Genomic DNA, 13,882 nt, shown 5'->3' on the forward strand with positions numbered 1-13,882 from the left:
GTCTTTCTGTACGCTTCTTCCATTTGCATATATGATCATGGAGCTCAACTAAAGTGACCATCAGATTCATGGTCATCAATGTAACCAAGTCCCTTCTGCATCATTTACTCAGTCCTAGAAGAGTCTTAGTTGTTCCAAGGTTCTTCATTATGTATAATGGAGGCTACATGGTTCTGTGAACTTTTGATGTAGTAGTTTTTTTTTTTCTGAACTCCTCCCCAGATCTGTGCCTTGACACAAGCCTGTTTCTGAGCACTACATGCAGTTCTTTTGACCTCAGGGCTTGGTTTTCGCTCTGATATGCATTTGAATATGAATTTGCCAAAGTCTAACTCCACTCGAACTGATCTACAAGCGATATGAGTGCTCCTGAGCTACATTTCAAGTGTCCCAAACTGTCATTTCAGTTTTTTGCAAAGTTGTTACAAACCTGTTTTTTTGCTTTGTCATTATGGTTTATGGGGTGTATATTGATGTAAAAAAAGGAATTTAAAACAGTTTAACATAAGGCTGCAACATAACAAAACGTGAAAAAAATGAAGGGGTATGAATACTTTTGCAAGGCACTGTACGTTTCTGAATCAACCAAACCAAACTCCCATCTCTTTATTTTTTTTTTTCCTTTGCAGTTTGGTATTTTACTTCTATATATACTGTAAGTTTTTCAAACATCAGTACTGCATCTAGACTATAACACACAAGCAGAGCGTATGAGCCAGACACTATCACATTAATGCAGATAGTAAAGACCTCATCAACAATCTGCTTGGCATCCACCCAGGTTCCAACAGACCCCGCCTGCAAACTATAAGCACTGCCCTTTCCGTGTGCACTGGCATGAGCCTCGATTTTGTGGGCAGATGCCATGACATCTTGGGGAACTCATCAGTGTGCACCATGAGTCAGGTGGCACAGGGGCAGTAAAGCTGGTGTCAATGCAGCGAGCGGGGCAGCAGCAGATTGCAGACCATGATGGCATCTGATCTTCATCATCCATTACTTTATGGCCGTGCAGATGGGTCCGGCTCCCATTGGGAGGTCCCTCTCTGCTGGTCACTCAAATGGACTCTCATGGGTGGTTAGAGATGAGCCGCTCGGATAATGGACAAAATGGCTCGACAGATTACAGCATGATCACTAAATTCATGCATTATCTCTAGAAAATCTAAATGGTGCATGCATGGGATAAAATCGGCAGGGTGCCATGGTGCTCTGATGAATGCACATCGAAGACTGACACAGAACAGAATAAATTATTGAAAAAAAGTTATTTTTTGTTTTCTCTGTGCACAAAAAGTATTCTTGTAGCTTCATAACATCATGGTTGAACCATGTCACATAGACTGTTTCAACGATGTCCTTCATACCGTTCTGGGTCTTGAACATGTCAGAAAGCTTTCGGATTCAATCAAAAACATTTTAACTTGTGTTCCAAAGATGAACAAACTGAGGACAATTCTTTGCGTCTATGACTAGGCAAACTGGCAAACTGCCGTCCAATGAAGCGAAACGCTATCGGACAACTAACAGTTCCACCAATTAAGCACTTGAAGCACTCATTCCAATGTATCGGATTTGAGAGGCACCCCAGTGATCTTCTGTCATCTCATCACATGTTAATTTTATGATACCCCTATATGAGCTAGACACACACACAGTAATTGATATTCTTCATACAGGGAGCAGCTATGAAACAGCATTCCCTGCACATCCTCACCCTGAATAAATTACCTCACACTCCATAAATTTTCCCAGATGTTAAGAGTCACCTTGAGAATAGCTCTCCGGATCCTATCAGTAGAGGAGTGTGTGAGGAAAGAAATGGCTTGAGGCTTGATAGAGACAGTACAAGTCCAGCAGACAACACGAAAAAAAGATGTATGCTAATAAAAAGCATGTGTACACATATATTCACAAGCCAGCTGCCAATCTAATGCATTCATTTGATACAATTAATTATTAAAAAGTAGGTGTTAAAGGTTGTAAAAAACACCTAAAATGAAATGAAAATGATAAGAAAATGTCAGGGTGGAAACTATTAAGGCTTTCATCTGCCATTATAATGAAATCTCTTAGAATTTTATATATATATATATATATATATATATATATATATATATATATATATATATATGTATATGTATATATTTGTGATTAATTGAGATTAATTCCACATAACGTGTAATTAAATTGATTACATTATTTAATCAGATGACCGCCCTACTTCACAATAAATCAGTGGTGTCGTGAGGTCAGAGCAAAGGAGCTGTTCTAATATATCCAAAAATGGCCTCTTCATTTCTCATGCAAATAGAGCATGAACATTTTTTGGCAACACACTGGTACTAATTTATATCATGCCTTCCAGGGTTTGAACTTTCGGTGGATCAGCCCAGACCTTTACCCAGTGAATCACCACTATACCTCTATGCAGACTAAAGCTGTGCAGACACAAGGTAAATTTATGGGCAATAGTCAAAGTAGACATATTATTTAAAAGAATATTTCACCAAAAACAGGAGAATTCTGTCATAGTTTACTCACCCTGAAGTTGTTCCAAAGCAGCACAGTATGTTTTTTTTTTTTAGTTTTCTGTGGAATGCAAAAGGAGATATTTATATGAATGTTCACACTACTTGCTATATACAGTGGAGATCAAAATTGGAGAACAACCTATAATTCGCTAAGTTTCAGTGTCAAGAAGGGCCATTTTTTAAGCATATTTCATAAATTAGCTGTATTCTGAAGCACAGTATAAAAAACCTAAATGAAGTATTTGAAAAATAACTGATCAAAATGAGAGAAGACCTACAGATACCTCCGAGTTGTCGGTTCACTTCCAGAACTAAAATTTACAGATAATTTATTCACCCCCTTGTCATCCAAGATGTTCATGTCTTTCTTTAGTCGTAAAGAAATTATGTTTTTTGAGGATAACATTTCAGGATTTCTCTCCATATAATGGACTTCTATGGTGCCCTCAAGTTTGAACTTCCAAAGTGCAGCATAAATGCAGCTTCAAACGGGCTCTAAATGATCCCAGCCAAAGAGTAATGATCTTTTCTAGTGAAACAATTGGTTATTTTCTAAAATTTTTTTACAATTTATATACTTTTTAACCTCAAATGCTCATCTTGTCTGTGGTATTTTGGTTCAAGACAGTTGAGGTATGTATTTTCTCCTCCAACTTCAAAATTGTCCTATATAGCTTCAAAAGTACCGACCCAGTGTTTACAAAGTGAACATGCAAAAAAGATCAAATGATGTTGGATGATTTTGAAGTTGGAGGAAAAAATGAGATGGGAGTTTTTCGACATACCCTAACTATCTTGGACCAGAATACACAGAGTTCACGCAGAGCTAGACAAGATGAGCATTTGAGGTTAAAGACACTTATTCCACAGCTGTAATTAGACTGCATTTTGGAAGTTTAAACTCGGGGGGCACCATAGAAGTCCACTATATGGAGAGAAATCCTGAAATGTTATCCTCAAAAAAACATAAAACAAATTCACTTCTTTAATCTGGCACCTGGTGCGAGTTTCCCATATTTAACTGGCAGCACTTCTCCAATTTTCACTGAGATTGCAAGATTGCAGGCTGCTCTACGGTAACTGAAACCCTGCAATGGCCAAAGGAACGACACTTTCAGCCATTGCAAGAGAAGCTGGTCATTCCAAATCTGTGATTTCTCAAATATTGCAGGTTTACAATGACACTAATTCATTCAAGTCTCCCAAAAAGGCTGGAGACATACTTGGCCACCCCATCACCTTCACCCTCCTCAGCAAGGCAGTTGTCATCTTGGTGGTGTATTTAGGATCATTATCATGCTGGAAAACTGCCGTTCGGCCTAGTTCCTGGAGGGCAGGCATCGTGTTCTGCTTCAGATTGTACAAGTACAAAATGGAATCCATGTTTCCCTCAACAAACTGCAGCTCTCCAGTACCAGCAGCACTCATGCAGCCCCAGACCATGATGCTACCACCACCATGCTTGACTGTAGGCAAGACACAATTTTCTTAGTACTCCTCACCAGGACATGCTGGACACCATCTGAGCCAAACAAGTTTATCTTATAGTCTCATCAGACCACAGGACATGGTTCCAGAAATTCATACTCTTGGTTGTCTTCAGCAAACTGTTTGCAGGCTTTCTTGTGAGCCAGCTTCAGATGAGGCTTTCTTCTGGGGCGACGCTTATGCAAACCGACTTGTTGCAGTGTGCGGCGTATGGTCTGACCACTGACAAGCTACTTCTGCAATCTTTAAAGCAATGCTGGCAGCACTTATGCATCTGTTTTTTGAAGTTCTGTACCTGATGCACAGAATGAGTGCTCAACTTTGTTGATCGACCCTTGCAAGGCCTGTTTCGAATGGAACCTATTTTGGAAAACCTCTGTATGACCCTGACCACTGTAGTGTAACTCGGTTTCAGGGTGTTACTGAAAGGCTGGCCGTCAACGTAAGACAAATGCATGAGAAGACAGAATAATGCAGAGACTCTCAATGAGGAATCGGTTCAGCACTGCAGGTGGAATATCTTGTCAGGTCAGCGCTGAACAAGGTAAGGATCTGTCTCAGCAGGTTTAAGAGAAGTTGGACTGAAAGTGCACTCTGCAGTCACTAAAGGAGAACTGGTCCAAAGTTCACTTTAGTGATGAGAGCAAGTTTATACGTCCTACTAATTTCTAACAGCTGTAACCCTCCGAAATTGTAGTTGTAATCTTCTTTTGTGCTACAGTTGTTACTGTTCTCTAATTTTGTTCACTGTGTTTTCCACAAAATGAAGGTTTCTATTGATAGGCCTTGTTTTGTCAACCATGTTAGTAGAGCAGTGGAATACCTACAGCTAATATTCCTTCAAATTTTGTGCGATAAAGATGAACAATATTTCAAGTATTTAAAGGTTGTTCTCTAATTATGATCTCCACTGTACAATGAGAGCATGAAGTGACCAAGGCTGTTGAAAAAGCACAAGAAGTGCCATAAAAGCATCAAGGTTGGCATCAATGTCCTTCTTTATAAATGTCTGTAATCTCCTAGACCTCCAAATTTTAAATGGTTTCGGTGACGACAATGGGATAAGTAACAGTACGACATATTAAACAGATTGTAGCTCTGTCCCTCACAGGCTCGTTTTTATCCATGACAAATTAAACATGGCGTCTACTCTGATTAAAGTCTATATGGAGCTTCTTCTGATAATTCCCGCTGATGTCAGCATTGATTGATTTCCATTTGCATAACATAAGCATGAAATCTAATTACTGCCCGCTGTTATCAACTCTAAAGTCCACGCACTTGGAGCTGAAAGCATCGTAGGGTGGCTTCCTGGAAACCATTAGCTGAGTGTTACAGGAAACTCAAATGTCCTTATGTGGCACTGATGCCTAACGCCGAGGCCACCAACTGTTTCAGGTCATGTGACGGAGCCTAACGCCAGGCGGACGTCCAGCTGCTTTGGGTCATTGGGTTTAATCCCTTGAGCGTGGCAGACCGTGGACACATACATACATTCATGTGGGTGGACATGTGTACATACTGATAGACTGGGGTGGGCAGTGGAGAACGAGTGATACAAATTCTCCTCCCTTTAACTTTCTGTTCACTTTCTTCTAAGCGACACACACACACACACACACACACATTGTGATCATTACCAAGATCTCTCATTAATTGTTTCCAAGGGCGCCACCGAGAAGAACATCATGAGTTTCTATTGCTTCTGTTTCCAGATTAGTTTTTCATTCCATTTGTTTTGTCATATGGTGATTTTCATCAGGGTTATTCCAGTTATGCAGGACTTTTTGAACTCTGGAACTTTTAAAAGTGGAAAATGATGTCACTTCTTGGAGGATGATGTCACTTCACATCATTAGAAGAAGAATATCGTGCATTTCTATCGTTTATTTTTCCTGATTAATTTTTTTTTCCACGTCAACAACATTTGTTTTGTCATTGTGTTTTTCATTAGGGTTATTCCTGTTAAGCAGTACTTCTTGAACTCTGTAACTTTTAAAAACGGTAAGTCATTATGGATCATTAGGAATAGGATCATTGTTTGGACACCAAACAGCAACATAAAAGCAGTAATAGTGTATTAGGTTATTGCGATTTTTTATCTCAAAACAATTGTGAGATATAAACTTAACTTCATCTTGATATAAACTCAATAGCGAGTTATAAAGTCCAACTTTGAGAGAAAAAAAGGCTATGTTCTCAGAATTGTGAGATAAAAATTCAGTTGCGAATTATAAAAGACTATGTTCTCAGAATTGTACCTTTATCTCACAATTCTGACTTAACTCGCAGTTGTGTGAAAAAAGTCAGAATTGCTTGATACAACTCACAAATTTTGACTTTTTTCACTTAATTGCAAGTTAAGTCAGAATTGTGAGATAAAGGTGCAATTCTGAGAACATAGTCTTTTATAATTCGCAACTGAATTTTTATCTCACAAGTGTGAGAAATTTTGACTTTATAACTCAATTGCAAGTTTATATCACACATTTAAGAGAAAAAAGTCAGATTTGCTTTATTACTTCCAAGTGCTTGTTATAAAGTCAGGTTTGTGAGTTGTAAACTCACAATACTGAGAAAAAGTCACAATTCTGACTTAATAACTCGCTACTTTGTCTTATTAAATCAGAATTGTGAGATATAAACATGCAATTCCGAAAAAAAAAAAAAATCTAAATTGTAAGTTTAGCCAAGTTTATTTCTCACAATTCTGACTTTATAACTTGCAACTCAGATTTTATATCACGCTATTTGAGAAAAAAAATTCTGATTTGCGATTTATATCTTGCAATTTTGAATCTGTAACTCACAATTGTGAGTTTATATTACGCAATTCTGAGAAAAAGTCAGATTTGCAAGTTTATATCTTGCAATTTTGACTTTAAAACTCACAATTGTGAGTTTATATCAAGAAATTATGAGAAAAAAGTCAAAATTTGCGAGTTTTTATCTTGCTATTTTGACTTCATAACTCACAATAGCGAGTTTATTACGTAATTCAGAAAAAAACTCAGATTTGCGAGTTTATATCTTGCAATTCTGACTTCAGTTCTTAGAATTGCTAGTTTATGTCTCGCAATTCTGACTATAACTCGCAGCTGCAAGTTTATCTCTCAATTCTGAGAGAAAAAAAATCTGATTTCATCTCACAATTTTTAGACAAAAATTGCAATTGCAAGTTTATATTCTGACTTTATAACTCACAGTTCCGAGTTTATATCACAATTCTGAGATAAAGTCATATTTGTGAGTTGAAATATCTCGCAATTCTGACATTATAAATCGCAAAATATCTTGCAATATAAAAAAAAAGAGAATTAGTTTTTCATAATTGCAAGGTTATATCTCACTATTCGGACCTTATGACTTGCGATTGTGAGTTTATATCTCACAATTCTGAGAAAAAAATAAAACTTTTAAAAGGTCAAACCCAGAATTGGGAGTTTGTATCATGCAACTGAGAAAAAAAGTCAGAATTGTGAGATGTAAACTCGCAATTGCGAGAAAAGTCAGAGTTATGAGAAAAGTCATGATTACCTTTTTTATTTTTTTATTCAGTGGCAGAAATGGCCTTTCAAAGTAACCAAAAATGATGCAGAATTTTAATTCAGGATGCAAATAAAATGGGTTGCAATGTTATAACAACAGATAAAAAATTAAAATATGTGAAAATGGCAATCAAATCAATATTCCTGCAAAATTAAACTATTTTTTTGATTTTCATTTTTTTTTTCAGTTCAGTTCATCAGTTCAAACTAGTAATGCAATCATTAAAATTTCACCCCATGTTCCATTAACTGTGAAAACTAATATGATCTTTATCAAAAATAATAGGTTTAATATTTTATATAATACATATTTCCACATATGGGAACATGATAATGTACTGCATTGTTCCTGTAAGTTTCTGGTTGGACGCAATTGTTTAAGGGTTCATCTCATTTCAACAAATCCCTTGCGACCGCCAACCGTATACGAAACATTTAAGCAGTCAGTGATAAAGTGAGCAACAAACCGCCATTCATACACGTTTCATGCATTATGGCTCACACTAATTATTACAGCAGAGAGAAATGAGGCCAGATTGTTTAAATGCTCAATCATTAATTATCCAGAGCTGTTAGTTCAGTTTTGCCTAATTTACGACCTTTCAATTATTCAAGTGCAACGAATTTAATAAACGGTATTTGAAAGACAAATACCTACAGTGGCGCCTGCCACTCGATGCACACTAAAACTAACCTGAGAAACAATTTTGTTGTGAATATTCCATGTTGCTTTTTAGAAAAGCCAATGAATCAGTTAAAACAAGAGTTTTTCACTCTTTTCCGTTTTTATCTCTCATGGGAGTTAAAACGTTAAAAATGCATCGTGAAGCCTACACATGAACCTTCAAGAAAATTCTAAATAATTCTCTCAATTTGAATTGAACATTTCAGTGGTGTTTTTGCAAACACTTTCTCCAGGGAAGCATATCCTTAGGCCCCCCTTTATATTAGGTGTTTCTTTATTTTGACGAAAACCTGCTGAATTCCTCCAATGGTCCAACACACTCTTACTGACTCCCATCAGTTTGTACTCCCACATTTCACTTAACGAATGCACTGCATGTCTTTTTATTTCACTCACCTGCATCAAAACTGAACACACACGCATAGCTGATCCTCAGAGTCATTGATTTCTCTCGCAAGGCCAAACACAGCTGATGATACTCATAGGAGAAATGGCAACATTAATCTACTGTAAGACACAGACTCATAGTTCCACTTCACAAAGTTTACAAGCAGCAGCAGCAGCGGCTGGCCTAGGGGTCGTAAAGTGATTTTGTAATTTAGGGGGATGAAACTGAATTCCGACGCAAACGGGTTCAGCAAATCCCTGCTTAAATCATCATTACCTTTCAGTAATACCTCTGGATACATTTACTATTGCTCAAAGTTATGCTTAGGGATTTAAACAAACCCCTCTACTAAGCATTAAACTTTGATGGATATCCTGTTTGGACTACTGATGTCTGATCAACAGGGGAAGTTCTCAGAACTTTGGCTAACATTCTGGACAAAAAACAAACAAACATTCTTCTCAAAAGGTTAATAGAATGTTCAATCAAAGTTACCTGGTCATATACTTCAATCATTTCATAACTTGATTGGAATTTTCACAAAACGTTCTATGAACACATTTTTCAAGTTCATAGGATTCTGTAGGGTCTTAAAGGGATGGTTCGGAGTAGAATTGACTTCATTGCTATGCACTCCGAAGCCCATCTAAATACCCCATCCGAAGTTTTTTTTACCTTAGTCAAACATTTATGGAGATATTAGAGTTTTTCGAATTGCTTGTTACAGGAGTGAATGGTACATGTGATATATCTCGTAAATTGCATTTGTAAGTCCACCATGAGTGTTTTAAAAACACGTTTTAGCCGATCCCTACTAGTCTCAAAAACTACAAATGGCGACACATCGACGTCACTTCCCTGGTTTGAAAAAAGCACGTAAAAGTCCTCCTACAAGTTGACATGCACACAGATGTAGTAGGAGGACTTTTACGTGCTTTTTTCAAACCAGGGAAGTGACGTCGACTTGTAGTTTCTGAGACTAGTAGTTTTCGTGTAAAACGTGTTTTTAAAACACTCATGGTGGACTTACAAATGTTCTGATGCAGCGTTTTGTGAGTACATTACCTATTTACACTACTGTACAAGTTTGGTAAGATTACTTGCACGTTTAGTGGTGCAATTTACGAGATACATCACATGTACCATTCACTCCTGTAACAAGCAATTCGAAAAACTCTAATATCTCCATAAATGTTTGACTAAGGTAAAAAAAAACTTCGGATGGGGTATTTAGATGGGCTTCGGAGTGCATAGCAATGAAGTCAATTCTACTCTGAACCATCCCTTTAATGAAAAGTCTATAATATACTTTGGTTAAAAATTCTCAAAATTAGTGTAAAAAAAACACCCTTTTACCTTGTCAAAATCAGCTCTGCAAAACATCAACTCATTTTATTGCATGGTCCTTTAAATGCAAATGAGCTCTGCTGTGGGATTATGAGCCGTAATGTTTACTTTAGCCACGTTTAGCCGCATTTAACGGCAAAACTTGCCAACAAGCACATTATTAAGAAAGGCCATTTGCAAAGATGCATAAAAAACCTTATACTCACTTCTGCTGTGGGTGAAGCTGCATCAGGAGTGATTTGCACGAACATAGACGATGTTCTATATGTAGATCAGGATCGGTGCTTTCCATTTAAAAACGAATGTAACGTTTTCCTCTGCGTCTTCAGCAGCTCAGATGTCAGGAGTAAATGACTACTGCTATGTTCATTATTACATCCAACAACAGAACACCTCGATCACTCAATCGGAGACATTCTTGTCTTGCCCTGCACCTGAGTCACACAATGGCGATCAGAGTCGGACTGTTTCGGCTCGGTGAGGACAGGTCTAAGGTAAGGCACTCATGTCAATCAACTATCGTGGGAGTGGCCTCTGTCTGTGTGATGTCACACCGACAAGAAGCTGAGAATGACCTGATTTTAAAAAGGGGATATTACTTTTAAATATTAAAAAAAATACCACTGGGTGGATTTTTATCATTGTAGGGTGGTTGTGTACACCATCTTCCAACACACATTAATGTTCAAACAACGTGTAAAAGTGAGTTTTGCATCCAATGACCCCTTAAAAGGAGTTGTTTACTTCCCGAATGAAAATTTCCTGATAATTTACTCATCCACAAAAGAAATTAATGTTTTTGAAGAACTCTTCTCCATATAGTGGACTTCAGTGGTGGGCAACTTCAAAGGACTCTACATGATCCCAGCTGATGAATAAGTGTCTTATCTAGAGAAACGATCAGTCATTTTCTAGGAAAAATAAAAAATTCTATACTTTTTAACCACAAATGTTCATCTTGCACTAGCTCGACCTTGCACATTACGTAATCACGCACACATGCTATAGACGGAGGTACCGACCCAGTATTTACAAAGTGAGCGTGCAAAGAAAGTCATAAGCCCTTTACAAAAAAGATAAAACAACGATGACGGATGAATTTAAAGTTGAAGGAGAAAATAAGATTTTGTTGAATGAGTTTTACCCAATCTTTTTGTACTAAAGTACACAGACAAAGAACTAACCACGTGTAACTTTTTAAATGTGATTACGCGATGCGTGAAAACGCACATGTGCATCACATAGATAGTGCAAGACTACACTCTAAAAAGTTTTCACCAGTTTCAACTTAAAAACTTAAGTTAAGCAGCTGCCTTAAAATGTTAAGTTAAATCAACTTAAAAGTACAAGTAATTTTAACTAATTTTATTGTCGTGAGTTGAAATGACTTCTAGTTTTAAGTTGCTTTAACTTAAAATTTTAAGACAGCTGCTAAACTTAAGTTTTTAGGTTGAAACTGGGGAAAACTTTTTACAGTGTAGCATTTGTGGTTAAATAGTATATCAATTTCAAAGAAAATGATCGATTGTTTTACTAGATAAGACCCTTATTCCTCGGCTGGGATCGTGTAGAGCCCTTTGAAGCTGCACTGAAGCTGCAATTTGGAGCTTCAACCCATTGGCTCCCATTGTAGTCCACTATATGGAGAAAAATCCTGGAATGCAGAGCCCAAAACGTTTTGCCACATCTGCCAATGGCAAGTGATGTGAGAAAATTTACCACTCAAAAACAGGCAGTTACTTAAATTATATGCATTTATGGTGTAATTATTTTCAGGTCAGTCCATGTTCATATTTAGCACAAATAATGAGCAAAATAAATCCAGCACTGCATCCCAATGTGCATACTATCCATCCTAAATTTTATGTGATAGTAGTAATTTTCATTCTTATTTAGGGCAGATAGAATGGACAGTATGCACACTGGTAGGCAGGGATGGACGCACCTTTCGACTAGCATATACTCTCCAACACCGATTTTTACTTGCATTTGACGCTTGGCGAGTGTTAATTTTAGGCCCTGCTGGGATGTGTGAAAGAAAGACATTAACATCTTGGGTGACATGGGGTTGAAAAATTATCAAGAAATTTTCATTCTGGAAGTGAAGTAATCCTTTAAGAGTTTTTGACTGGTGAAGTACGCCAGATTAAAACTTGCATAAGCACCATTGCTTAAGATATCGGCCATATAGGCCGCATCTCTGTCGCTGGCATAAGCAGTATAACCATGTATGCTATTTAAGATTCAGTTTCAGCCTCCTGTGGACACAGTGGCATCGTAATAAAGAGGCACTCACCTGAAGGAAGTGACCCGTGCTACGAAGGACAAACATTCATTTTCTTGCCTTCTGGCATGATGTGAGATGAGAGGAGAGAAATCCCATTGTTTGTACTCTGGGATCAACGTGACTCCCCCTTATCGGTGTTCCACCTTTCTGCCAGGATCTAAAATGGACTAATAAAAGGCCTCAATGCACAGAGAGAGAGAAAGAGAGAGGTGAGGACGGTAGAAAAGTGATGGGAATGAAAGGAGGGAAGGAGCTAAAACAGGGAAAAAAGTGATTACTGAACATTTAACAGGCCTGGGACTTTATGTGAGTGAAAACTGCCGTTCTCCCTCAGAGAAATCATTTTGAGGGAAAGCTCCATTACAGCGTTCATCCCTCCCTATCACTGCTAAATGATCAGACACAAATCTCCTATCATTCCCTCATACCAGTCATTGCCATGTTTGACCTTCATCAGTCCAAGCACATTCTTCCTGCTTTCATAGTTCATTGGCACTTTTCACAATTTTTTTTTTTTTTTTTAAGCATTAGAGGCATAAATCCATCTGCTTGTTTGTTCTTGTGAGATCTATCTGTTTTAGTATGGTTTCTGAAAAATTCAAGGTGAGACAAAGTGTGGTGTGTATCGACAAGGGGAGGTGCCAATAAAAGGTCCGTTCACCATACTAATCAAGCAGTTCAACTGTTTATTGATGTAAAACACAGCTGATCAAATTATGATAATAATAGTCAATAATGATATCAATAATAATCAACAAGTAAAAGCATAAAAGAACAGACAAAGCTGGATAGTTATATGCTGAACCCCAAGCAGAAGAATAAAGACCATATTTACAACTCAGAGACGTGCCATCATCTTCCCTCTCAAAGACTGGGGAGCCCGTTGCAGTCACAGTAGAAGACCAACACGTATGTCCGAGAAATGCCGGGCGATGCGCGCTTGTCCCACGGCTGAGCTTCCACTGTGCCAACAAAAAGTCCCATCTTTTATACTTTAAATTTGGGTGCAGTTAAGACAACCTCCAAGTGAGAGAGAGAGCCAAGTTGATCAGGCTCGACCATCTCCCCACCTGGGTGCACGTCATTTTGATTTCAAGAAATTATGGCGCGTCTCTCAGTATCTCAAGCGTCTGTTACCATGGCCTCGTGCTCATAGAACGTCACAATAAACGGTTTGTTCTAGACTAGTATAAACTTGTCTGAAGACCAAGGCCAATGCTTTCCCAGGAGACCAGGTGTTTTTGGGAGGATAGTGGCGCCGAGTTATACCAATTGGTTACCATGACCTCCAAACTCACAACTCACACTCCCCCTATTCTCCATCTCCGTTGAGCGCACAGAAGCAAAAAACAAAAATGACCCATCGTACAGAGGCACCGGAAGGCCCATCTATTACATTCGGCCCCTCGCTCAACGGAGAATCAAACTCGAATACATTTCATACACATTCTTCTAACAGAAAATATAAATTAAGAATATAGAAAAGGAATATAAAACAACACAATTGTATGGTTGCTCTCTCGAAGCAAAACACACACAGTTTGTATTTGAGGATCCTCAGATCCTCCACTCCCCCCTCTTAATCATATATGACAAAACTAAATG

This window comes from Garra rufa, chromosome 1, assembly GCF_049309525.1.
Source record: "Garra rufa chromosome 1, GarRuf1.0, whole genome shotgun sequence".
Lineage (NCBI taxonomy): Eukaryota > Metazoa > Chordata > Actinopteri > Cypriniformes > Cyprinidae > Garra > Garra rufa.